Source organism: Rattus norvegicus, chromosome 2 (genome assembly GCF_036323735.1).
Source record: "Rattus norvegicus strain BN/NHsdMcwi chromosome 2, GRCr8, whole genome shotgun sequence".
Lineage (NCBI taxonomy): Eukaryota > Metazoa > Chordata > Mammalia > Rodentia > Muridae > Rattus > Rattus norvegicus.
In genome coordinates, this window is record NC_086020.1 from 166,683,675 (window position 1) to 166,708,154 (window position 24,480).

The window sequence follows — 24,480 nt, forward strand, 5'->3', positions numbered from 1 at the left end:
AGCAATGTGTAACTAATGTGTTCACTGCCATATTTTTAGTTTAGATGTTAGTGCTGAAGGGACTCTCCTTCCCAACAGATGAATAAAGTCCCACTATGGTGTCTGTGTAGTAACTGCCTCACACCTTCCCACAGGTGCATCCACCTGATGCCCTGGAACAATGGAGTTCATCCTGAGCAGAGAAGGACACAGCTGCTTCCCCCTATAAATAGCTTGCTGGGCTGTAAGGTGAGAGCCCTTTCGAGCATTCACACCATCACCAATTAAAAGTATTTCACTCCTAAGTGGTGATCAAGTTGTAGAATTTTTGAATTCTGAAAAGTAGAAGGAAAAATAAAAAAAGAAAGAAAGAAAGAAAAAAAAAAAAGAAAACTGCCCAAGCTACAAGAAAGTACCTAACAAAAAGGCAAAATAAACTGCAGAAACTGGTGGACAGGTTGGTAAATAAGTAGGCAGTTCCTCAGAACTGCTCCTTTTGAAACAGATCGGTGCAATTTACTCTGTCATATTTACATGAGCAATTTTTCGGTGGTTAAAACTAAAGCAAAATTTATTTTAATATAGCTCATGGGCTAGAGTGGGCTGACACTTGGTAGTAAATTGTTCGATGAGCTTGAAATATACAAGATCATACATAGTGCCTGATCCCCAACACTGGGGAAAATTTCAATTCCATACATATGTAAGTACGTACCTATGTGGGCACTAGACCTCTTGGATAACAAAATAGCACTGTGGGCAGTCTTTGTGGAAATATCTCTAATCTGATACCAGTATGAGAACCCTTATCAGAAGAAGTTTTCCCAAGAAGACTGATGCCCAGACACATTTGCCATACAGTGGAATCTGAGCTAATGAATTTGTTAAATGCAAATCTCATGATGCAAACAGCTGCGCGAGGCAAAGAAAAGGATGAAGGAAAGGGCTGGCCCGGTGTTTTGATAGATAAAGGCACTTGCCACTAGGCAGGGTTTGTTCCCCAGGACACACGTGGTAAAAGGAGAAAACAAACTCCTCTCTCTGTTCCTCTGACCCCCGAAACACAAGTGCACCACCACATACATGTACACACAGTACATAAATATGTGTGTGCGAGGTGGGGGGGGGGGAGCTGTCTCCGGAGGTTACCCTCCTCCTGAAGACTAGGGAAGGACGCCTTTTCACAAATGGATGACAGATATCAAGCACAACACATGATGTCTTGCAAAACGCTCTCTCGTTGACTGTCCTGCAGGACGGGACATTTTCAAAGCTATTTACTCATCTAGACTCCCAGACATGGTCAAAATCAAAGGCCTGGACCCAAAACCTGGAAGGACGTCATCAGCATCCAACTTCAGCCATAACACAAAGAGCACAATGAATACCTAACCTGGGAGCTCCTCAACAGAGGGTGACAGACACTGTGATGCTTTCTCCCGCTTACTTGGCAACAACCCAGGCAGATGGCTTTCATGCCAGGTGTTAGCTGCCACTCAACCATCCACCATTTCGACACAGCCATTTTATTCACCCTCATTCAGTTCTGTGCAGCTGAGACTCCTACAAGGAAAGGGCAGAGCAGCGGTCCTAGCCCCATGGTGTCTGCAAATGTTTCTTGACATTCCAGGAATGAGGAATCTACACAGTATCTTTTCTTCACCTTGAATAAACAGGCCAAGAACCCGGAAGAGTCAAGCAAAATGAACTCCAGCAATGAGCCCAGCTTGGTGCCGAGCTGAAGCCTCCTCTAGCAACTGAGCACTGTAGCCATCGGCTCCCTGTGAGTTAGCTCCTCGGCCCTTCTTTACTAAAACACCGATCTTCGGCCCAGGAATCTGTATTCTTTTTTTTTTTTCTTTTTTCCTTTTCTTTTCTTTTTTTTCCAGACCTGGGGACCGAACTCAGGGCCTTGCGCTTGCTAGGCAAGCGCTCTACCACTGAGCTAAATCCCCAACCCCAGGAATCTGTATTCTTAACAAGCAGAATTGGCTTAACTCTCCTCCTTTGGGAAATGGAAGTAAGGAGGTTTTGAAGCAATCACTGGATTCCTTGTCAAAGGCCCCGCATCCCTGATGCACTTACTAATATTTGTGCTGTAGCCCTGTGATACCAGGATTTTCCTTCATCAAATCAGATTTTTTTAACTGTGTGTTTGTTAATAAATACAGTTAAGTGCCTGTTATCCATTTTAGGAAAGCAGACCTTGGCATGAGACACTACACGAGGCATGCTGGCAGTAAGCTGACTTCAGGATTTCAGAGTTTGGTTTCTGTGACACATTTATAAAAAGGGGTAATGATTTCATGGTCTCATCACTATACTTAAAGTAGACATGAGCTGAGAATAGTTTTAGCACATTTGCCTGCTTTGCACAGGGCCCTGGGGTCCGTCCCCAGAGCCACATAAAGGGTGTGGCTATAACATCAATAATAAGAGAAAATTAAGGGGGTTGGGGATTTAGCTCAGTGGTAGAGCGCTTGCCTAGCAAGCGCAAGGCCCTGGGTTCGGTCCCCAGCTCTGAAAAAAATAAATAAATAAATAAATAAATAAATAAATAAATAAAATAAAAATAAGAGAAAATTAACACAAGTATTTTCTCTTTTATCAAAAACTTGTACAATGAAGGTTATTTGTTTAGGATTTTTTTCTACTTTTAGGCAACTCTTCTTTCTCATCGGGCCATCAAGCCTATCGTGAATGTATTCAGTAGTGTAAAGCCCAAGTGCCAAATTCAGCCAAAGGCGTCAATGATGTTCAACTCAGAAATGCCGCCTGCTTGAAAAGAGGCCTCGATCTCTGAAGAGGGGTCTCAAGAGCAGACTCTTTCAACACTCCATTTTGCAGATAAATATGTGACTTCAGACTTTAATTTGGTCCAAATCACACAGGTGATAGATGGAGATGACCTAGCATTCTTAACCACTACCATAAACTATATCTTTCCAACATATAAATATCCAGAATAAAATTTCTGTCTTTCCTTCCTTCCAGAGTCTGTTAATTAAAGATTGCCTATGTTAAGAACAACTCCTGTGTTTCCAATTAGATCTTATATATCAGGTCCTGTCCAGCACAAAAATGGAACTACCTCTTTAAAACACTCATCGACTGATAGTTCACGGATATCCTGGTATGTTTGGCCATTGAGGAGTTGTTGGGGATGTTATTGTTGTTATTTAATTCTATGTAACCTTTTTGACCAAGCCCAACTTCCAGGCTTAGAATGCTTTCTGCCTATGGCAACTCTTTCTTACTAATAACGGTATTTCTAATAAACACAATCCCATAGGTACTTATTCTCTAGCAGGCCATAACATCCCACTGTGGATTTTTTTTCACCGAGAACTGTGACCTGAAAGCAGGCATTGTTGGTTGGCCTGCCTCTGCTTTCTGATGCTCCAGTATACTGCAGGCACATGTTCATACTGCTCGGCTTTTGTGAGTTTGATCCTACTGGGTGCCATAACTAACTTGGTGATAACAGATATATTTAGGTCCAATTCTTGAGAGAGCAAGGAAGGAGAAATTATGAACAAAAACTATTTGGCCTGATAACTTAAAACTGTTGGTTTCCTGAGTAAAACAAATCCTAGTATTTTATCTGTGAGTACTTTTCTTGGTTTCTAGAACAATGACATTACAAAGGTGATATTTCCAAAGCCGATCTCACATCCTCTGTACTTTGCAACCATAAATGACAAATAAAATATACTGCTTCTCAAATCGCACACTGCTCTTACTTTAAGAGTGAGTGTCCTGTGAGGCACTGGGTGCATTTACTAATCAGTCACAGCCCAGGCCTGCCTGCACCCTGGTTTCTGCCCCTGAAAAGTATGAAAAGGCACCCAAGGAACTTTCCTGCCTCATTCAGTATCGCACACGTGGATTCCAGGAAGCTCTCCTGACATCAATACTGCACTGACTCAGGTAGGGAACAACTAAATAATGCCCAGTCACGCCCCACCAGACACAGGCAGCACCGCCTCTCCCTACCTGGGACTTCTTCTTTGCTCAGCCCTTTGCATTAACTCTGAGTAAGACAGCATACACTGATGGATATTTCCACTCTGGGTCAAGGCCACACAGAAGAAATGCCAAAACGTTCATTTTTTCTTAATTTCCTAGAGTCTAGGAAGTGCTGAACTTCCAGTGATTCTCAACCTTCCTAGTGCTGAGACCCCTAAATACAGTTCCTCAGAAAGTATTCTGCTGCTACTTCATAACTGTAATTCAGCTACTATTATCAACATAATGTAAATATCTAGATGCAACCCCCAGAGGGGTCATGACCCGCAGCTGAGAACTGCTGTCCTATGCTTGTCAAAACAAGGGAAAGCAAACAGAGAGATGTGTAAGCGGTTGACTGTCAATCAAAACATAAAACTAAAACTCCTGGAGAGGACTTTCACCCGCCATGCCTTTAGCAGTTTTTGTGTTTCTTAGGCAGAAAGAAAATGAGTGCTTGAGATTTACCATGCAGCTAGACACTGGGCTTGGTGCTCTTTCCAGAGCTTCGTGGACTTGGAAGCTCCTTGGCAGGAGAACAGCAGTTTCCAGAAGCCCCTGAGCAGCAAGTGCTATTTTCTTTTCAATCCTGTAACCAACACTAAGCACCAGGATTTGGCCCTCGAACCTTCTTCACAACCTACTGTCAATGCTGTGGGTTTCCTCTAGTTAGGCTTAACTCTGACTTAAGAGTGACCAGTGCTGGGGTTGGGGATTTAGCTCAGTGGTAGAGCGCTTGCCTAGCAAGCGCAAGGCCCTGGGTTCGGTCCCCAGCTCCGGGAAAAAAAAAAAAAAAAAAAAAGTGACCAGTGCTAAATGAAACTTCCTAAATCTTCTCTTTGACCTTTAGTCTGCATGCTAGGTCTTAGAATAACCATGGTGTTGTGTGGGAGAGGGAATCCACTTAGAGAATAATTTTTAAGATAATGTCTGTTTTGTGGAGCTGGAGAGATGATTCTCATAAGGCTGAACTCATAACCAAAATATCAAGACAGTGTCTGTTTTTATATAGCATCTCTTTGTTTAAAAAAAAAACTATTGTTATTTGGAGTAGTACATGCCTAAGACATAATTTATTAATTTCCCTGAGGTGCCGATAGCGATATACACACAAAATATCACATATACCTCAGAGTGAATTGGATGAACTAAAACAAGTTTATACTGGGCTTCAAATGCTAAGTCTCTCAGCTTCTTCTCACCGATGTATGATTCCAAACAACAACAAGCCTCACCAGATTCACTACAGACTACGGTCATATATCCAGTCTGAGAATCCTAGTAGTTATACCCAAAGTCTTCTGTGTTAATTTCTGGGGTTTACATTATGGAAGTTATAGGTGTTCTTAATCTAAAGTTTAAAAAAATAAATAAATATCCACTATTGCTTCACACCTGAACATCAGTGCTTTCAATGCACAAGCTACTGAGAAGAGGTTTACATGGGGCTTCGAGATGGCTCAGTAAAGTGTTTGCTGCTCAAGCATGAAGACCTGAGTTCAATTCCCAGAACCTACATTTAAAAAGCCAGGCATATCCGCCTTGGTGGAGGACCTAGGGATATGGAGCAGGAACTGGTTTGGAAGCTTCCTCCCTAGTGGCTAGCTCTCCCAGCATTGAAAAGTGCAGCACTGAAAGGTGGTATGCAGGCTGCGGGGGAGGGAAGTTAGCAACAGTATTACTTGGACACCTGGCCTGTGTGCAACAATATGGAGTAAGAGTAGCCCTGGTAAGAGGAACCCACTAGTGCAACAGTGGCAAGTCCGTAATGGAGTCATCAACACTTTCCAACTGTATCTGGTGCCTTCTCCACGCAGGGGATTTCATGTCTGGTACTATATAAATCCAATCAGAAACCTATGGCCGAGGAGGTCATGGGAAGCTGGGTGTAGTTTTGCTGAATGGACCCAGAATGATCATGTGATTGTCTTCTAGATAACTGTGTTTATGACCCTGAGTTAGTGCTGCTGTCAGCTTGGGCCAGGGAAGCTCTTTCTGCCATGGTCAGCAGAAGCAGCAGAGACTCAAAACTGGTCCAAGGTCTGAGGCTACATTAGTTAAATGTCCTACTATAAATGGAACACTTGCATCACACTTTTAAGGGTCAGGGAACAAGGCAGAAAAAAGAGTGAAATGGATGTATATAAGAACTTCAGGAAAGGGAGAAGAGAGGGGCAGAGAGCACTGACTTCCAAGCATGGGGACTGGTACACTCCTCAGCTGCTGTGATCTCATGAAAAGAGCAAAGCTCACAGGACCCCACCCCTCTGGGAGGATTTATATGAAGTTCACAGTTGAGGGGAAAACATGCTTGCTGCAGTAGTGTAACTACTGAGAAGCTGTCCACGATCCTGTAAACAACTCTAAGGAAACTCACTGGGTCACACACATTTTATAAGGCTCTAATGAAGAAAGGCAAGTTGGGAAGAGGGCAGGACTAATGGGAGGGAGACAAGAGAGTAATGGGAGTGGGGAGTAAATATGATCAAGATACACGCAGGACAACATCACAGTGAAACTCATTATGGTATATAATTAACAGATGTCTTTACATTTTTCTTCTTTAAAGTCAGTTGAGGGATGGCTGAGACAGGAGCATCCCTGGGTTTATTGTTCAATCAATCTAGCAAAATCTGTAAGCTCCACGCTAAAGAGAAATGCTATACCAAAACCAAAAAGGTGGACAGCAACTCAGACTGCATCCTCCATATACATATACACACATGTACACACACATCTGTAACCACACACACACACACACACACACACACACACGCTTATATATACTTACAAACCAAGAAAGAGGTTTATACACTATGTGTTTATGGACAAACAAAATGAACCTGTGATTCTGAGATCACCTTCATACTCCCACCACTAATTTCTACCAAAGCAGAACTTGTCTCCATCACTTGGTCTAATGCACAATTTCTTCTTGACACTAATTTCTATTTTGGGGGAGGGGTGCACACGTTCAGGTATATGCACTTGCCACAGTACATGTGAAGGTCAGAGAAAACTTCAAGTCAGTTCTCTCCTTCCACCATGTGGAGCTCAGGGATTGAACACGGGTCAACTTGGGGGCAATTGTCTTTACTTTTGGAGTTATCTCCCTGGCCCAAATGTAGAATTCTTAAGCATCAAAGAACCTGACAGAATCTAGAGTCCTATCTTCTCTAAGAGCCTAAGCCAATTCACCCATCCCTCTCTGTACCTGACTCCAAATATATAAAAATGCTTTCCTGAGCTGTGCCTGTGTGCTTCCTCTCCGCCTTAGAGAACCAAGAGCTGTTGCAGAGGAAGAGCCACACAGCAAAGGTTCCAGTAAGCGACCAGCTACTGTTACTGTCTTTGCTAAATCCTACCTGCCTACCACAGACTGACAGTGTCCTACCCAGAATCCTGGGTCCTTTGGACTGCTAAATTATAATGTCATGTATTAATAGCAGTGGAATCCTAAGATCCTAGAGCTAGAATAGTCCCACCTTACTAATGACACTACCGTCTAAAGGAGTAAAGCACCATCTACTAAAAGGTCAGTCTTTCTCTACTAGCCAGTGTGCATGCCCGTGTTGGCTTCAGTACTTAGGGACTGAGAGGATTAGGAACAGTTTAACAATTAAAGCACAGTTCTTTGTTCCCTCCTATGCTAAACTAACAGCTAACATATACCCTTCCTTCCACATAATACTGAAATGTCTTCACCTTTTCATAAGGTTGGCTAATTCTCAACTGCATTTAAAATTAATCCTTTACTTATAAGTTTACATAGCACCCTTCCTGGAACACCCTACAATTGCTTCTAAAGTCTAGATCCTTTTTTAAAGAAACAGCAAGATTCAATGTCCGGGTTTGGAGGAGGGAATGCTGTACATGCCAGGAAAAGCTCAACCCCGCTGTGTGCTGACAGTTCCTCACCACATAAAGCCACTGGAGGCTCAGTTTAAAGAAAAGAGATCTAAAGAAAAAGGACCCCTCTAGTCTAAATTACTAAGCCATGTCATACACAGCCAGGAATGGTAGTGCACACCTATCACCTAGCACTTGAAAGTCAGAGGCTAAGGCAGGAGCATCATAAGTTCACAGCTAGTCAAGACTACTAGCCAAATCCTGACTTTGCCTCTCCTGGCCCCTTACCACACAACACATGCACACAAACATTCATTCACACACACACACACACACACACACACACACACACACACACACACACACACACACTGATTTTAGTATTTAATAATAATGCATCCTCCAATATTACCTGACTGAATAGTAAATCTTTCATCTGTGTTGTCTGTAAAATGAGGTCCTCAGACTAAGTTCCAGATTAGAATGATCTGGGGAAGCTTCAAAAGTGCCAGTCACTGCCTGGGAATACAGTTCAATGACAAGTACTTACCCACCTGAACTAGCTATCTGTCAGCACAGAACTAAAAATAAGAGCGTGTCATGCATGCCTTGATAGCACAAGCGACTACACTTAGCGTGTGTCAGTCTGTGCACTTTGTTTCTGGCTCTGTGAGAGGTGCTAGAAGGAGCATCCCAGAAGAAACAACACTTCCTGCTCCCTGGTGCTGTAAAGAACCTGACTTCTTTCCAGAACTGCTTGGTTCTAGGGTTGGACTAGAGAATGAGCCCACAACACTTAACAGCAGCAGAAGAACAAGGGGATGTGTGCACAGGAATGAGCTGAAGGGGCTCTAAACCCCGCTGGGAGAATGAGAAATACCATGGAATGTAACAAGTCAAGGAGTCACCGTGCCGTGACTAGAGTCCAGTTCACAGAATTCAAATACAGTACTACAGTCTGCACGGATGCTCCACCCTCCCTCCAGGAAGGAAGCTTAACTCCCAGCCCCTTGAGAGACTTGTATCCAAAGAACAGAAGCTCCAGTCAGGGCATGTTCTGAAAGAGGCCTGACAAGTGCTAACTCAGCCAGCAACCAAGGTCTGCACCAACAATGTGACGGAAGTGGTTCTTTGTATCTGTGGTCTCAGGAGCGCCCAACTAGGAGGAAAACATCAGAGAAAGGCCAAAGGACGGATATCTACCACTAATCCTAAGTTATCAAGGAAAGCACAGGTCAGAAGAGTCAGCCGCCTGAGGAGACAAGGCACCGAAGGCCTCTGGTGTCCTGAAGGGTCCAGAGCACAAGGATGAACTAGTAAAGAAACAGTGGGATTTAATACAATCCCACCTTGGGTAAAGAAATATGCCAATGACCATTTAATTATTCTTCAACATTTGGCATTCTGTACCTAATATGAATGCATGAAAGTTAAGGTGTCCCCTGAATCATTTATAAACTCATAGCCACAATCTAACACAGGATTTCAGACATAGTACATACTTAGTATATACGTATTAATCTTAAAACCAACTCGGCTGGGAGCAGGCTTACTGAACATGCAGAGGCCCTGCGTGCTGTGGTGCAGCCTGTAAATCTCAGCACTTGGAGGGTAGAGGAAGGAAGACTGACTCAGGGCAAAGCTACCCTGGGCTACATTGTGACACAGTACCCCACCCCTGCCCCCCCAAAAAAGAGGAAACAATTGTTTTTAAAAAGTCATCCTTACAACCTTGGAAAAGCTCCCTGATAATCAGTTTCATGAAGACATAGTGTCTGCCAGAGCTGCAGTGACTGAGGTAACCACACTGATGACACAGCATAAGCTCCTCACACAGAACAGTCTGTGTGTGGCACAGGAAACCAGCGGAGGGCAGAGGCTGCCATCGGGTGTCCTCTTCAATCACACTGCACTCTATTTACCAAGTCACAGTCTCTCACGAAACCCACAGCTCGCCCACTCAGCTAGTCTTGCCAGTCAGGGTGGCCCAGGGTCCCCTGTCTCTTCCGTCCAAGCGCTGGGGTAAAACGTGGGCATTCACACACTGAACATTTTATGAGGGTTGTAGGGCTCCAAACGCTGGTCCTCTCAGATGCACAGCAGTGGTCTTAACCACTGAGCTAACTCCCCAACTCCCTAAACAAAGCTTGATGTACTGTATCCCACAGACACCCACCACCCAAGACTACACAGAGAGGCTTACACTAAGAGTAGAACAAACACCAACATTTTTCAAAAGCAAAATTAGGCAAAATGGAAATAGGAAGATTAGGGGAAATAGAAATAGGAAGGAAAAAAATCCTCCTGAATTATTAAAAATTGTGTAAGGATTCTTGTTTTCACAGCAAATACGTATCTATGTTAATAAAATAGGCTCAATGAACAAAAAAAATCTACACCCTTCCCTATTCTTTGGATCCATTCTCACAATGCCTGAAAACCATTTTGGTTTGGGTTTAATTTATTGGTTTGTTCTTTGAGACAACATCTCACTATGGAATTGACACTAGCCTCCTGCCTCAACCAGTCATGTGCTGTGATTACAGAGTTATAGCACCACGCCTGGCTGGGTCTGTCCACGAGTCCCACCTCTGCACACTGTGGCAGCCTGACCAACCACTGTGCTTCCTAGCCTCTGAACGGTGGTGATGACCACTGCACAGAACCCTAACACACGCCCTGGCACGAGACAGAAGCCAGAAACTGTTATCAAGTACTACAATTGATAAGACAGAAAACTATTTTAAAATACTGAAAATAAAAAAACAAAACTATAGAATTGTTTTAAATGATCTCTTATTTATTAAGCAATACGCTTCACCGCTTAGTAACCAAATACATTTCTTTTCAATTTTTGAACGAATCCTAAAGTATTCTAGTTAAGTCAGCCCTTCCCCCACAGCAGCTGTTGTGTGAAACTGACTCACGAAATGTAGACATGGAACTGAAATATTTGATCATCTGCCCCAAACCACTTGCCAATGTGCCTGTAGGATTTTCCATCCCATAATTTATTTTCAAAATAAACTGCTTATTGGTTTCATCAGAAATCTACTGAATTCCAATATATCTGAGAAAATGGTCTTCACTTGTCAAAGTTAAAAAAAAAAAATCAATTATCTTCTGACCATAGCAAAAGAAAGGAGTAAAGCAAGATACTACTATGATCTGTGGGGTTCTAAATGACATCAAAGGAAAAAAAATCCAAATTGGGCCAGTTTAAAAACTGTTCTAATAACGTTCTCTGTTTAAAAGGAAAAGAGGTATTTCTGGGTGAAATAAATAAAACTTGAAATTACCTTTTAATACCATCCAGTAAAAAATAGGAAAATATATTCAAACTCACAATCAAGGAAATGCTAACATTTCTCAGATCAGCCAAATTGAAAGTTTAATAAAAACTCAAAGCAGGGATGGATTCTTCCAAACTGTTGGCAGAAATATAAATAGGTACTACTTGTCCCATTAGCCATTTGGCAATATCTATCAAAATATCAAATATATGCATACACATTCAGTAATCCTACTACTAGATTTGAATCCATAATCATCTCACAAAATATATGTAGTATGAATGAGAATGCACCGTTAGGGTCATAGGGAATAGAACTGTGTGAACAGATTAGAAGGATTAGGAAATGCGGCCTTGTTGAGGGAAGTGTCACTTAGGGGTGGACTTTGAGGTTTCAAAAGCCCATTTCAGGCCCAGTCATTCATTCAGTGTCTATCTCTGTGTGTTTCTCTCTATGTCTCTGTGTCTCTCTTCTGCTTATGTCTCTGTCTGTATGTCTCTGTGTGCATATGCATGTGTGTGTGCGTGTGTGTCTGTCTCTATGAATGAGATGTGATGGTCTCAGATACTGCTGCAGCACCTACATGCCACCATGCTCCCTGCCATGTGATAATGGTCTAAACCTCTTAAACTCTAAGTCAGTTCCCAATTAAATGCTTCCTTTCATAAGAGTTGCCATGGTCATGTTGTCTCTTCAGAGCAACATGAGGCTCCAAAGGACAGAGACTAAGGCAATCCACAAATACGTGCACGTACATGGTGATATCCACATATCAGTATTTGTACGGAGACTCAGAGTCTGTGAAAGTCTTTAACAGTCCACCTTACGGACTGCCAGAGCAACATGCATGCAGAGGAAGGCCACACAGCATCGGTCAGTAGGAGGCTGACCTCTGAGTCAGTGCACAGCGATACTAAAGGTAAAAGCCACATACACAGAGTGATCACATTTGCCTAGAAAAGGTGATTAAGCAAGTGAGTAGCATCATGAGACTTCCTCAAGTATGTGAAAGGGTGCTAGAGAGTGGGCACACAGTAGGGAGTCATTCTTCATACTGCTTTAAAACGGTCTTGAGTACTTAGATATTCTTGCTGTGTGGAGGGAAGGCTTACGTGTGCACTGATTCAACAGCAATGCTTGCCGATTTCTTTAAACAACGAAATGACATTCTCTCAGCTGACTCCCTCCTCCCAGCCTGACAGTAAAGCACTCTTACACTGTTTTCTATCTCATCTACTGGGGCTGACTCTGACCACGGAGCTTCCCCACGATTACAACAGTACTCTACACTACCACCCTATTTATCCAGTTGTTTCCCCAGACTGCAGCAGATCTTGAACTGCTGGTGTTTTTAACACGTGAAGCTGTTCCCAACAACCTAGCATCTGATGATTACAAGAGACACATCACAAAGTTATTTTAGAAATGGCAACATGACTGGGATTAATATGAAACTTCCAAAAACAGCTGCTCCAGAGTGAAAGATGTCTCAGGGTTTGATTTTTTTTTTTTTTTTCCTGGCCTTTTGCTTGATTTCTGGGAAGACAAATCGCTTTTTAAGTATCTCACCTGCCACTTTCCCAACCTTCTTGAACAGTAAAAAAAAAAAAAAAAAAAAAGATGGCTACTTCACTACTGAGACTTTACTAGCAACACTAAATTAAAAGTATTTTTATAACCAAAAAGAAAGAAAGAAAAAAGGTCGGATGGCACAAACCTGTGATCCCAGACAGGAAGATTGTGAGTGAGACCAACCTTGCCTACATAACAAGACAATGTTGACAGAAGCAAACAAACAAAGAGGGGTGGGGGGGCTCAGCCAGTACAGACACTTAACCACCAAGCCTGACATCCTGAGTTCAATTCTCAGGACCCACATAATTGAAGGAAGGAACCAACTCCTGCAAGTTCTCTTTTGACCTCCACAAGAGCCTCATTCACACATGCACACGAGCATACACACATAAATGTAATACAAGAAATTGAAAAAATTAAAGGAGAGAGAAAGGACAAGCAAACGAAACTGGTCAGAGTGGTTCACACCTGTAATCCCAGCTCTTGGGAGGCAGAGGCAGGTGGATCCCTGTGAGTTTGGGGCCAGCCTGGTCTACAGAGTCCCAGCATAGCTAAGGCTACACAGAGAAAGCCTGTCTCAAAAAAAAAAAAAAAAAAAGACTAAAAAATGAACTGTATCTCCTTACAGCGTAAACACTGAGGCTATTAAAATTAAGCACAACTGTGTAATCTGTGGAGATCAATTGAAGAACTTCTGAATCTTGTCAGCTGCACTGTGTAGCGCTAGCAAACCTCAGGTCTCCTCCCACAGCAGTGATGGAAGAGTCGTGAGCTGCAGTTCACTCTCACAAGTCTCCCATCTTCCCTTCATCCCATCCCTCAGCAGCAATCCCTGTTTACCGGATTTCTTTCTTCCTGTCCAATGACTTCACCCCTATGCTGATAAAAAAACAAAAACCTGAAGCAATCTATTTTTAGCACACACACATTCACTGAGATATTTCTGTTCAATCAACAGGATGCAGAGTTGTTTACAGCTGGCAAAAACCTTGGGCTTTGTTCACTGCCGGCTTGATGACACCAAATCTCTTACATCTTATGCACCAACAGAAAGGGGCAGAATGCTACTGAATTCAGTGTCCTTGCCATCTAGGGATTTGGAATTAACAGAGTAAAACCTTTAAGGGGAAAAAAAAAGTGTAAGTGTTCCACCATGTGGGATACAATGTAGTTCAGAGGGAGAAATCTTAGGTAGCAAGTGTCCTGAGCTAGATCTCTGGCAAGGTTAAAAAAAAGGGAGGGAGGGGGGTTGACGGTATAGGAAACAAGGCTCAAAGTTCTCTCAACTCTTCCCTTGCCTTCTACCTTTACACGTGCTTCTACTTTGTAGGATGTGCTTCATGAAACTGTTGCAGAGTTATCTGAAATAAGACTGAACAGAGTCCAGAGACAGGGCAACAGTTCACTTCAGTTTCTTTGTGCTGTCCAACTGCATCCTGAGGTGTTGTTAGTTCCTCTGCACCAGCACAATGCAAGCCCACACTATCGTGCAGGAATCCTGCAAGCACAGGCCTGCGCTACAGGCGCCCTGTACCATGCTACGATCTCGGTTCCTAGCACACAGATATGTTTCACAAGTGCTTAGCATGTGGCAAGGGGTCTCAAGTGTACAAATGTATCTGCCCTAGAACTCTGTCATTGAGACTTAAAGCTGGATAATTTGAGTCACTAAAAGCTGCTGCCTGACCAGATGTATCAAGAGCTTCATACTCTATTTCATGAAACCTTTACAATATCTGGCCCTCTCTATTTTCCTTTTATTTTTGAAATAAATTTGTGATGAGTAAACAGGTATCATTTCAATGCATATGAACCAATTCTAATGTTACAGACAAGGCTGAAGCCCCATTACTCAGAGGCTGCACCAGGGTGTGACCAGGTGTGCGGCTTTGCTCCCTCCTCTCACACACCTGCCTGCATTTCAAACGCACGCACAACTTTAGCTTGGGACACTAAAATATGAAGTCTCCCTTCCTACTCTCTATGACAAGTGTAACACTTCAAACCAGGTACAATGGCAGGGGCTGTAATCCCAGCCATTGGGAGGTGGCAACAAGATCAGTTCATCCTTAGAACACACCACACCAGGCCAGTCTAATACACATAAATTCTTGTCAAAAAAAAAAAAAGGAAGAAAGACAGAAAGACAGAAAGACAGACAGACAAAAACAAAAAGAGGAAATACTTTGTGTGCCTGGTTTCAGATGTTTTAATGGACACATGTACATTTTACATCTCTGCGCATGTGTAGTGGGGTGAGCCCATCTCTACCCATCCCGGATGAGATTGGGCACTCGTTCCAGCAGGGTATTGAGTGAGATTAAACAGCGACAAACCCCTAAGAACAAACATCCCTTGTTAAGTATCTCTCCCGGAGTAAGGGGAGGGGAAACCATAACCAGGATGTATGTGAGGGAAAAAAAAAATCTATTTCAAATGAGAGTTGGACAAAAGTATGTCCCCAGAGAAAACTTAGAGTTGATGTAACAAGCTACATTCTGTGATAAAATTAAACTATAGTCATCAGGATTATACTAATTAGTAACTCAGTGTGTGTGAAGGCCAATTACAACATGAAAATGCTATGCAAATTAACAACAGTTGACTCTGTATGTGGGTACATTTACCCTACTTAAGAACTTAAGACTCCAGCACAGTAACGGAATGCTAATTACAGTTGAACAGTTCCACGAGCATTTCAGAAACTGAGAGTGCCTGCCCAGGACACCACTGCGTCATTTTCCACTAACTCACTTCCCTTTCCTAGAAGAACACCTAAGTATGAACCCCTAAAAAAAATGCCACTTGTTCACTTTCACAAGTAGGGAATGTTAAAGAACCCCAATATTTAAAACTGCTACCATGGCATTTATAATTCCCATTTCTTTGAAGCTCTGACTGGACAACCATATCTGAGGTGACCATTCATGGAGGTAGAACCTGAGGGGGGAAATCTGAGATCATGATAATGTGATAGTCGCTCAGTAGAGTTATTGTTCTGTTGGAAAAACACTGGAAAACCTGTTCCCACACTTCCTCCCTCCATCCACCTGCAAGCAAAGGAAAGAGGACGTACCCTACACAAAAAGAAGCAGTCCACACACCAGGCCAAAGGCCCTCTCCACAACATGAACTGGCCAGATCCCTGCATGAGGATCCAGTATCCAAAAACCTGGGAGACAATAATTTCTGTTGTTTAAGTCAACCACTTTATGACATTTTTGCAATGGTAACCTACACAGACCAACACAGTACATCTCCTGAACCAACCTAAGTCCTGAAACAGCGTTAAATAATACATTAGAAGGGATTTCCAGGTGCATTTAACACAGCTAAAGAGTTGCTACCAAAACCATCACTTCTCTAAATTAGAAACAACCTGTAGTGCACAGAAATCCAATTTCACACACAGCCCAAGCACTGAAGACCAAGAGCTGCTGAGAACAAGCAGTCCTGGATTAAACCAGCGTCTTCCCCGGTTCCTCAGCAGCATGCTAACCTTTCTACAAGCCTTCTGGCTCCAGAAAGGTCAGCTCAACCAGGGTCCCCATACTTTCTCATGATTCAGTAAAGTTGCATTTTATCTTACACAAGCTCACTTACAGTGACAGATGTGCCCTTCAACAACCAGAACTGAGGATAAGATGAAAACTGCACATAACAATGCTTACACTTGTACTTCTAGTCAGCCTCACACACGTCACACTCTGCACTGCCACACACCACGTCACTCTGAGATGACCTCTCTAAGGATGAGCAGAAGCCAGGTCTGACTTAAAAGGCTTTAAGTCTCTAGCCCAGTAAACTCCCAATCACATTCCTAACCAGTTCTCTTCAGACTAGGAAGAAGAGTCCCAGATTCTACTTAACTGAACTGGTTTACCATCATCCCACCTGATTTGGGAAAGGCCACTTCTCCAGTGCTTTGCACGTCCGTCCGTTCACCAAGTCTGTCTTTCTTAAGCCATCTTTCTCTCACACCCAAATCTAGTATCCTTGTCTGCACTGACTCCGTTACATATCCACAAGTGACCCTCTTGTTTGTCCTATTTGCTGTCACAAGGGCAACTTTATCAGGACACGTGATGGTTTGTATGCGTCTGGCCCAGGGAGTGGAACTATTAGGAGGTGTGGCCTTGTTAAAATAGCTATGACCTTGTTGGAGTAGGTGTGTCACTATGGGCATGAGCTTTAAGACTCTTTCCTAGCTGTTTGGAAGCCAGTCTTCTCCTAGCAGCCTGCAGATGAAGATGTAGAACTCTCAGCTCTGCCTGCACCATGCCTGCCTGGATGCTGCCACGCTCCCACCTTGATGATGATGGACTGAACCTCTGAACCTGTAAGCCAGCTGCAATGAAATGTTGTCCTCACTAGAGTTGCCTTGGTCATGGTGTCTGGTCACAGCAGTAAAACCCTAACTGAGACAGCACATAAGCATCCCTATGCTGTCGTTTCCTACTGATATCTTCTCACTTAGCAGTTCACCAAGATCACCAAGATCCTGCCAATGGTTCTACCAACAAAGTCTGTAAAACTCTTCATAATCAGACCCCATACATCAGCAATGTCACTGTCTCCCATCTGCTACCCACTGCCTAGCCCCATTTTTTATCAGGCAAGAGACCACCTGGACATCCCTACACCAGACTCTGTGCTCTCTGTCCATGAGGCTCCCTTGGCACTCAATCCTCATCCAAAGACCACTTTGTACCACGCACTGTCTCCACAGTGCTTAGCATCTGCAGACGACTCACGTCATGCAGATGTGGCTGCCTCACTAGGCACAACAGGCCTTCTGACTCACATCTGTATTCTCAGCAGCTACCAAACACGGCACAAAGGAAACCCCCCTGTGAACACTTTTAAACGATTTATGTTATAATAACTCATAGGAGTAGCAAATATTTACTACCATCCGCCTCGGCACAAATACTTCTGTAGTGGCATTCACAGTAAAGGAAAAAAATTTTAAAATGTCTGGGTTTAGTACCAAATGTTCCAGGCCAGACTCTTTCCTTCCCCAACACCAATCTTAAATGGTTTTTATACGTGTGCTGGGGGTTGAGCAGAGGTCATCATGCATGCTGTGCACATGTTGTACCACTGAGCTGCACTCCCAAGCCCCTTAGGTCCTTTCAGTGTGCCCCACAGCCTCATGTTTACCATGGATCTCCTGAGGTGTCAAAGTCACATCACAGAATATTTATTCAACAAGAAAACATTTTCTTAAGAATACACTGACAAGGGGCTGGGGATTTAGCTCAGTGGTAGAGCGCTTACCTAGGAAGCGCAAGGCCCTGGGTTCGGTCCCCAGCTCCGAAAAAAAAGAACCAAAAAAAAAAAAAAAAGAATACACTGACAAAAGCCAAGGTGTATGAGAGAAATATATGGGTTTCTTTTCCAACTTTTAGAACACAATTCACTGACTGCATCGTGAAGAAAACTGCAAACCTTTAATATTAAGCCATTTAAATCAACATTTAAAGTATAGATTTGTTTTGACTTAAAACATTATAATCTATAATAATTCTGCTACAAATAAAATTGTTTTTGCAGAAATTTTTCCACTCTTCCAGAGGACCCAGATTCTATTCCCAGCACCCGTGTGGCAGTTTGTCTATAACCCCAGTACTGAAGGATCTGACACTGTCTTCTGTCAAATATGGGCCCCATGTATGCATGTGGTACACAGACACACTTGTAGGAAAACCACCTATATAAGTATAATAATAATAATAATAATAATAATAATAATAATATAATGTTTTTTTATTAAAAACTGGCCTTTAGGGGCTAGGGAGATGGTTCAGTGGTTAAGAGCACTTGCTGCTCTTCCAGAGGACCTGAGTTTGGTTCACCCATGTTAAGTGGCTCACAATCATCTGTAACTCTAGCTCCAAGAGATCAAACACCTTCCTCTGGCCTCCTTGGGCACCCACACACATGAGGCAAACACAAAGACACACACGCACACACACACACACATACATACATACATACGTCTATATAAACAACTGTTTTTTAAAGTAGCCTTTCATCTAATAACAAAGTTGCATTAAGAATAAAGAAATAATATCAAAATCAAGGAAAAACACCCAGTATTTCTGGTTTTGACTTTTTTTTTTTTTTTTTTTTTGGTTCTTTTTTTCGGAGCTGGGGACCGAACCCAGGGCCTTGCGCTTCCTAGGTAAGCGCTCTACCACTGAGCTAAATCCCCAGTCCCTTGGTTTTGACTTTTAACATGAGGTAACACTGTATAATTCAGGTTAGCTTGGAACTAGCAATCCTCCTGCCTCTGCCTCCCACTGCAAGGTATACTCCTCCCAAATGTTTTTTAAATAATATTTTACCTATTTGCTGAAAAATCTGTACCTATATACAATATATTTTGATCAAAACCGTCCACTATTAACTCCCTCCAACCCCCCTCAGTGGCCCCTACCTCCCACCCTCCAACCTTGTGCTTCTATTTTGTTAGTAACGAGCCTCTTGAGTTCAATTAGTGCTGCCATATTCACACAGGGGTGAAACTGGCTGTCCACTGAGGCACCAGCAACCTAGCAGCAGCCACATCCCAGAAGGACGGTGGCCAGCTCACAAACCTTTACCCGAAGAGCCAGTAAATGACAAATAAAGTCTATAATTTAATGTAACAGTACTTATCAGCCTAATATTAATCTCTTTCTTTTGAAAAATATATTCTAAAGCATTAACAGAAGAAAAACTGTGTAACAGGCATAATGGACCTCTGTATCATCTTGGCAACTTTTCTCTGTAAACCAGAATGTATTTCAGAGTTAGAGATTAAGAGGCCAAACGTCTGAAATGACGTTCACAGACAAGATACAGATCCACAAGAAGGTTCTCACAATCAATCATGAATTTCCCCGTTTTTCTGTACAGAACATCAAAACTAGGGTCTCAGACATGCTAAGCACACCTCTACCACTGGCAGCCCACCCAATCACTAACCATTAAGAATGCATATTCAGGCACAAATGTTTGTAGTATTATTTCTATGAGCCAAAAGGTAGGAATAACCCAAATGCCCATCGACTGAGGTATGGATAAACAAAATATAGTATATTCGTACACTGAAATATTATTTGTCTTTTAAAAGGAATAAACTGCCGATGTGTGCCCTATAGTAGACACTTCAAGGAAACTTGCTGCTCATTTTATAAAACAGGCTAAGCTATTCCATGCACATGAAATGCCCAGAATGGGAAAATGGACAGAAAGACTGGTGGTTGGTTTGCTTTCACGGTGATGAAAAATGTTCTTAAATTAGCCCTGGTGATGGTTGCATGTTCCTGTGAATATACTGAAAACCAACTGTTAGAAGTCAGCGGTGCTCTCTACCTTACTGTTCTGAAGCAGGGAGTCCCACTGAACCTACGGCTGGCTGGCTGGCTGGCTGGCTGGCTGGCTGGCTGGCTGGCTGGCTGGCTCTACAGTCCCAGTGCTCAAGTGAGACCACACACGCGGCACCAGGCTAGCTTTTTACCTGGGTGCTGGGGATCAAGCCCAGGTCTCTATGCTTGTGCGATAGACACTTTGCTGACTCATCTATTTCCCCAGCCCATCATATATGGCACTTTTTAAATGGTAAAACTATAGAGATAGAAATCAGTTCAATGGTTGCCAGACAGGCTAGATTAACTATTAAAAAAAAAAGAAAAACCCTACACAGGATCCTTTTCAAGAGGCTGAGAATGGCTTTGGTTATGACAGTGTCTATGTGGTTCCTCAGATGCTAGAACACAACAAACATAGCCGTAGCTTGGTTTTAGAATACATGCCTAGCCAATCGAAAGTCCTGAGTTCAACCCCGGTGCCACACACACTACCATACGCTTGTAATCCTATCATATTGGAGAGGAAGCAGGAGGAACAGAAATTCAAAGTCACCCCTAACTACACAGAGTGTTCAAGGCTCATGTGGCCTACATTAAACCCTTTTCCAAAACCAAACAAAGCCATATGCTAAACACGTAGACTTTTACACTTGAATTTAGAAAAAACTAGGGATATGGCTCAGATTACAGTATTTGCCCAGCACATATGAGGCACAGTAAGAAACACACACACACACACACACACACACACACACACACACACACACACAGAGTTGAATCTCACCATATGTAAATTACATCTGATTTTTACACAAACTGCAACCAATTTAGCTGAAATGCTATATTAGAAAGAAAGGAAGGAAGGAAGGAAGGAAGGAAGGAAGGAAGAAAGAAAGAAAGAAAGAAAGAAAGAAAGAAAGAAAGAAAGAAAGAAAGAAAGAAAGAGGGAGGGCTGGAGAGATGGCTCAGCGGTTAAGAGCACTGACTGTTCTTCCAGAGGTCCTGAGTTCAAATCCCAGCAACCACATGGTGGCTCACAACCATCTGTAACAGAATCTGATGCCCTCTTCTGGTGTGTCTGAAGACAGCTACAGTGTTCTTATATGTAATAAATAAATAAATCTTTAAAAAAAAAAAGAAAGAAAGAGAGAGAGAGAAGGAGGGAGGGAAGAAGGGAGGGAGGAAGGAAGGGAGGGTACTAATTCAATAGTAATACTATAAATAATAGAACTAGAAAGGCCCTGTGGCCGTGCAGAAATAGACTAGGTATTACATGAGGGATTCTCACTGCACCACTACAGAAAATCTGGAATATGCTCTCTGAAGTTCTTCATGTACCGATCTAGAAAGATCCTCAGACTGTATGTTCGTTAAATCAGCAAGGTATATTTAGAGTGGTGCACAGATGCAATCTGGCTGGTAAGCAGGAACCCAGAAGAATACACCAGCACCTAAAATAGCATCAGCATAAGAGAGTGGAAACTGAGCAGGTGTCTCCAGGAGACAGAGTAAATTTCCACTATGCACCCTTTTATATATATTTTTTAATGTGTGAACCATACAAAAAAGAAAAAACTTACTCAAAACATCAATTTTAAAAATATATAGTGGAGGTACAGTGGTTAGCATTTCTGAAACCCTGAAAACGTTCCAGAGACAGAAACCATGACCATGAGCACTCAGAATGCAAGTTAACTGTCAATTACCAGAGGAAAACAAGCGTCCACACAGCAGACTGTGCACTTAACCTTCCTGTCGGACCCAGCATCCCACAAAAATAGAAGACAATAAGGAGTGTGAGAAAAGAGAACAAAGAGTGGCTTGAAAAGAGAAGTTATAATTTAAATGGAGGGGGTAAGATAAATGAGACAATATCACAGAAAAAAAGCCATGGACCTTTGAAAAGTCTCCATTCCGAGGTGCCGGACCATCTCCCTTGAAGTAATGAAGGTGTGTCTATGTACCAGAGGACCAGAGAACTTGCCTCAGATGAAAAGACATTCTGAAAGTCAAAGACTCAACAACATATTTAAACAGACACACCCATCACAGCCAAACATCAGAATGAATTATTTTAGGATTTCAGAAGCGGCTGGGACTCCTTGAGATCTCACATTCCAAAACACACACCGAGTTAAATCTGTCTTTCATTTGGTCCTTGAGACTATGAGGTCCAATCATAAAAGGATGTTGGAGTCAAACACAGTGACACAATTCCTGTAATCCCAGCTCTCGGAATATGGAAGCGAGAGAATAGTAAGTGCATGTCCAACCAGGCTACACAGTGAGTTCCACACCAGCCTAAGTTACACAGCAGTAATTTATCTCAGAAAGGAGGGAGGGAGGGAGGGAGGGAGGGAGGGAGGGAGGGAGGGAGGGAGGAGAGGGGATGGGAGGGGAGGGGATGGGAGGGGAGGGTTACTCAAGTCACATAACTTGAAAAGATCTGAATAGGACTCCTGTATAAGATGCAATCTTTAAAGCAGTTCTTAGACTATCTGGATAAATGTTTCTCAATCCTGGTCAAACACTAATCCAACTGTCTCTCTGAATGCACAGTGCTGTCTGACAACAGAGTCACTGACAACTGAAGCCACTATCCCTAGGGCAAAGGTTAGAAATGCCAGGAATGTTTTACTCTCCCAAGCAAACCACCCTGCTGTGCCGTTCAACCAGAAAGCTGGCTCCCTAGATGAGGCTTTTCCCTAGGCACTTCAATCTGGCCCTGGAAGCCAAGCTCTCCAGCTAAGTCCCACATAGACACAATGTTAGCAGAGTCTATACTGAAATTTCACAAGGGGTGGAAATGAGCCTGCCACTCTGTTCCCCACAATCCCAGTCTCCTGGCTACTTTACTAAGTAGAAAAAAACTGGTTCTCTACCACACAGAGACCAACTGAAAAGGCAATCATCAATACAGCTCTAGGTACCAAAGCCTGAACAGCTCAACTGGACAACTGGACAACTCAACAACTCTTCAACATGCCAAAGCCCTAATGGTGTAATTAAGTACACACAAGGAAGGAAGGAAGGAAGGAAGGAAGGAAGGAAGGAAGGAAGGAAGGAAGGAAGGAAGGAAGGAAGGAGAAAGGGAGAGAGGGAAATAAAGAAACCTAAGAGATAAAAATACCAATAGCAACAAGTCCTTAATATGGTATCTGGTGACAAATTAGCTATCAGTTATTCTTACATGTTATTAAAATTATCAAATGTTGGGACTGGAGAGATGGCTTAATAGTTAAGAGGACTGGGTTCAGTTCCCAGCACCAGAGAACTACATCTTAAAGGTAACTTTAAAACTACCTGGCACCAGTATACAGATCCATGCACAGACGGACCCTTCAACAGCGAACAGTCTGAGAGCACTTCCAGATCTTCTCCCAGCTCTTCAGGACCACAGTTTGCGGATGTGGCTGAATGCTGAAGTGTTTACCTGAAGCACTAGAGGCCCTGAGCTCCAGCCAGTACATGTACACAACACACAGACATGAGCACAAAGGCGTCTATCCCACACTGGTATTGCCGACACTTCTTTTTTTAAAGATAAGATCTCTCTTTGCAGTGCTGTCTGTCCAGGAACTCACTATGTAGACCAGGCTGGTTCTAACTCACTGAGATCCACCTGCCTCTGCTGAGAGGAAAGGCATGAGCCACCACATCCAGCTTTGCTGACACTTTCCAGCTCAGGGCCTAGGAACAACCCAAATTTAAATATAGTATCGTGACAAATCTAAACAGTCAGATGAAAATTATACCCTTTCCTGTCATCCGCATCTCCGTCTTCACTACTACGCCAGGTAGAATCCACCCTTGGAGGATACTTCTTTTTTTTTCTTCTTCTTCTTCTTTTTTTTTCTTTTTTCTTTTTTTCGGAGCTGGGGACCGAACCCAGGGCCTTGCGCTTGCTAGGCAAGCGCTCTACCACTGAGCTAAATCCCCAACCTCTTGGAGGATACTTCTTGACAATATAGTATCCTCCTGGCCTCCTGAAGCTTGAACAGATGTTCTTGGCTCATTTGGGGAGCCTCTTGTCAGTTTCTCACAGCAGGACCTCCTTGCTGCAAAGAAAGATGTGGACCTACTCTTTGAGGCATGCTTGGTCTGGATGTAGCTTTCTTCCTGGTTGCTCATTTAAACAGAAACATTTCTTAAGGGGAAATCGGTGTTACTAATTTTCATGTATCCGTGACTCACTGTAGTAGTAAAGCAGTCCACTAATGTTTCAATGCATGTAACGTGTGCTAGAGATTGGTATACGCAATACTGACAGAGCTCAACCCTGGGCTTATCTCCTCACAGCTAAACCAGCAGAGCCCCGTGACACCACAACCCCATCTAGATGGACACCACAGTTGCTTGAAGGAAACACATGGAAGGGAGCAAGTTTTCCACCTGGAGTTCCGAAAAGTGGATGAATG

The 24,480-nt window shown here is 42.9% G+C and overlaps 1 protein-coding gene across 4 annotated transcripts in view; it reads right to left on the minus strand.

Moving 5' to 3' along the window:
* Rapgef2 (Rap guanine nucleotide exchange factor 2) overlaps positions 1 to 24,480 on the minus strand; it is a 222,272-nt gene that overhangs the window by 177,807 nt on the left and 19,985 nt on the right. Inside the window, exon 1 of one of the 4 annotated variants that reach the window (XM_063281809.1) lies at positions 16,599 to 17,942. The exons of the other annotated variants lie outside the window; for them this stretch is intronic. The gene's annotated coding sequence lies outside the window, so the exon portion shown is untranslated. Of the gene's footprint in view, positions 1 to 16,598; positions 17,943 to 24,480 lie in introns of those variants that run through there. 4 annotated transcript variants of the gene reach the window in all.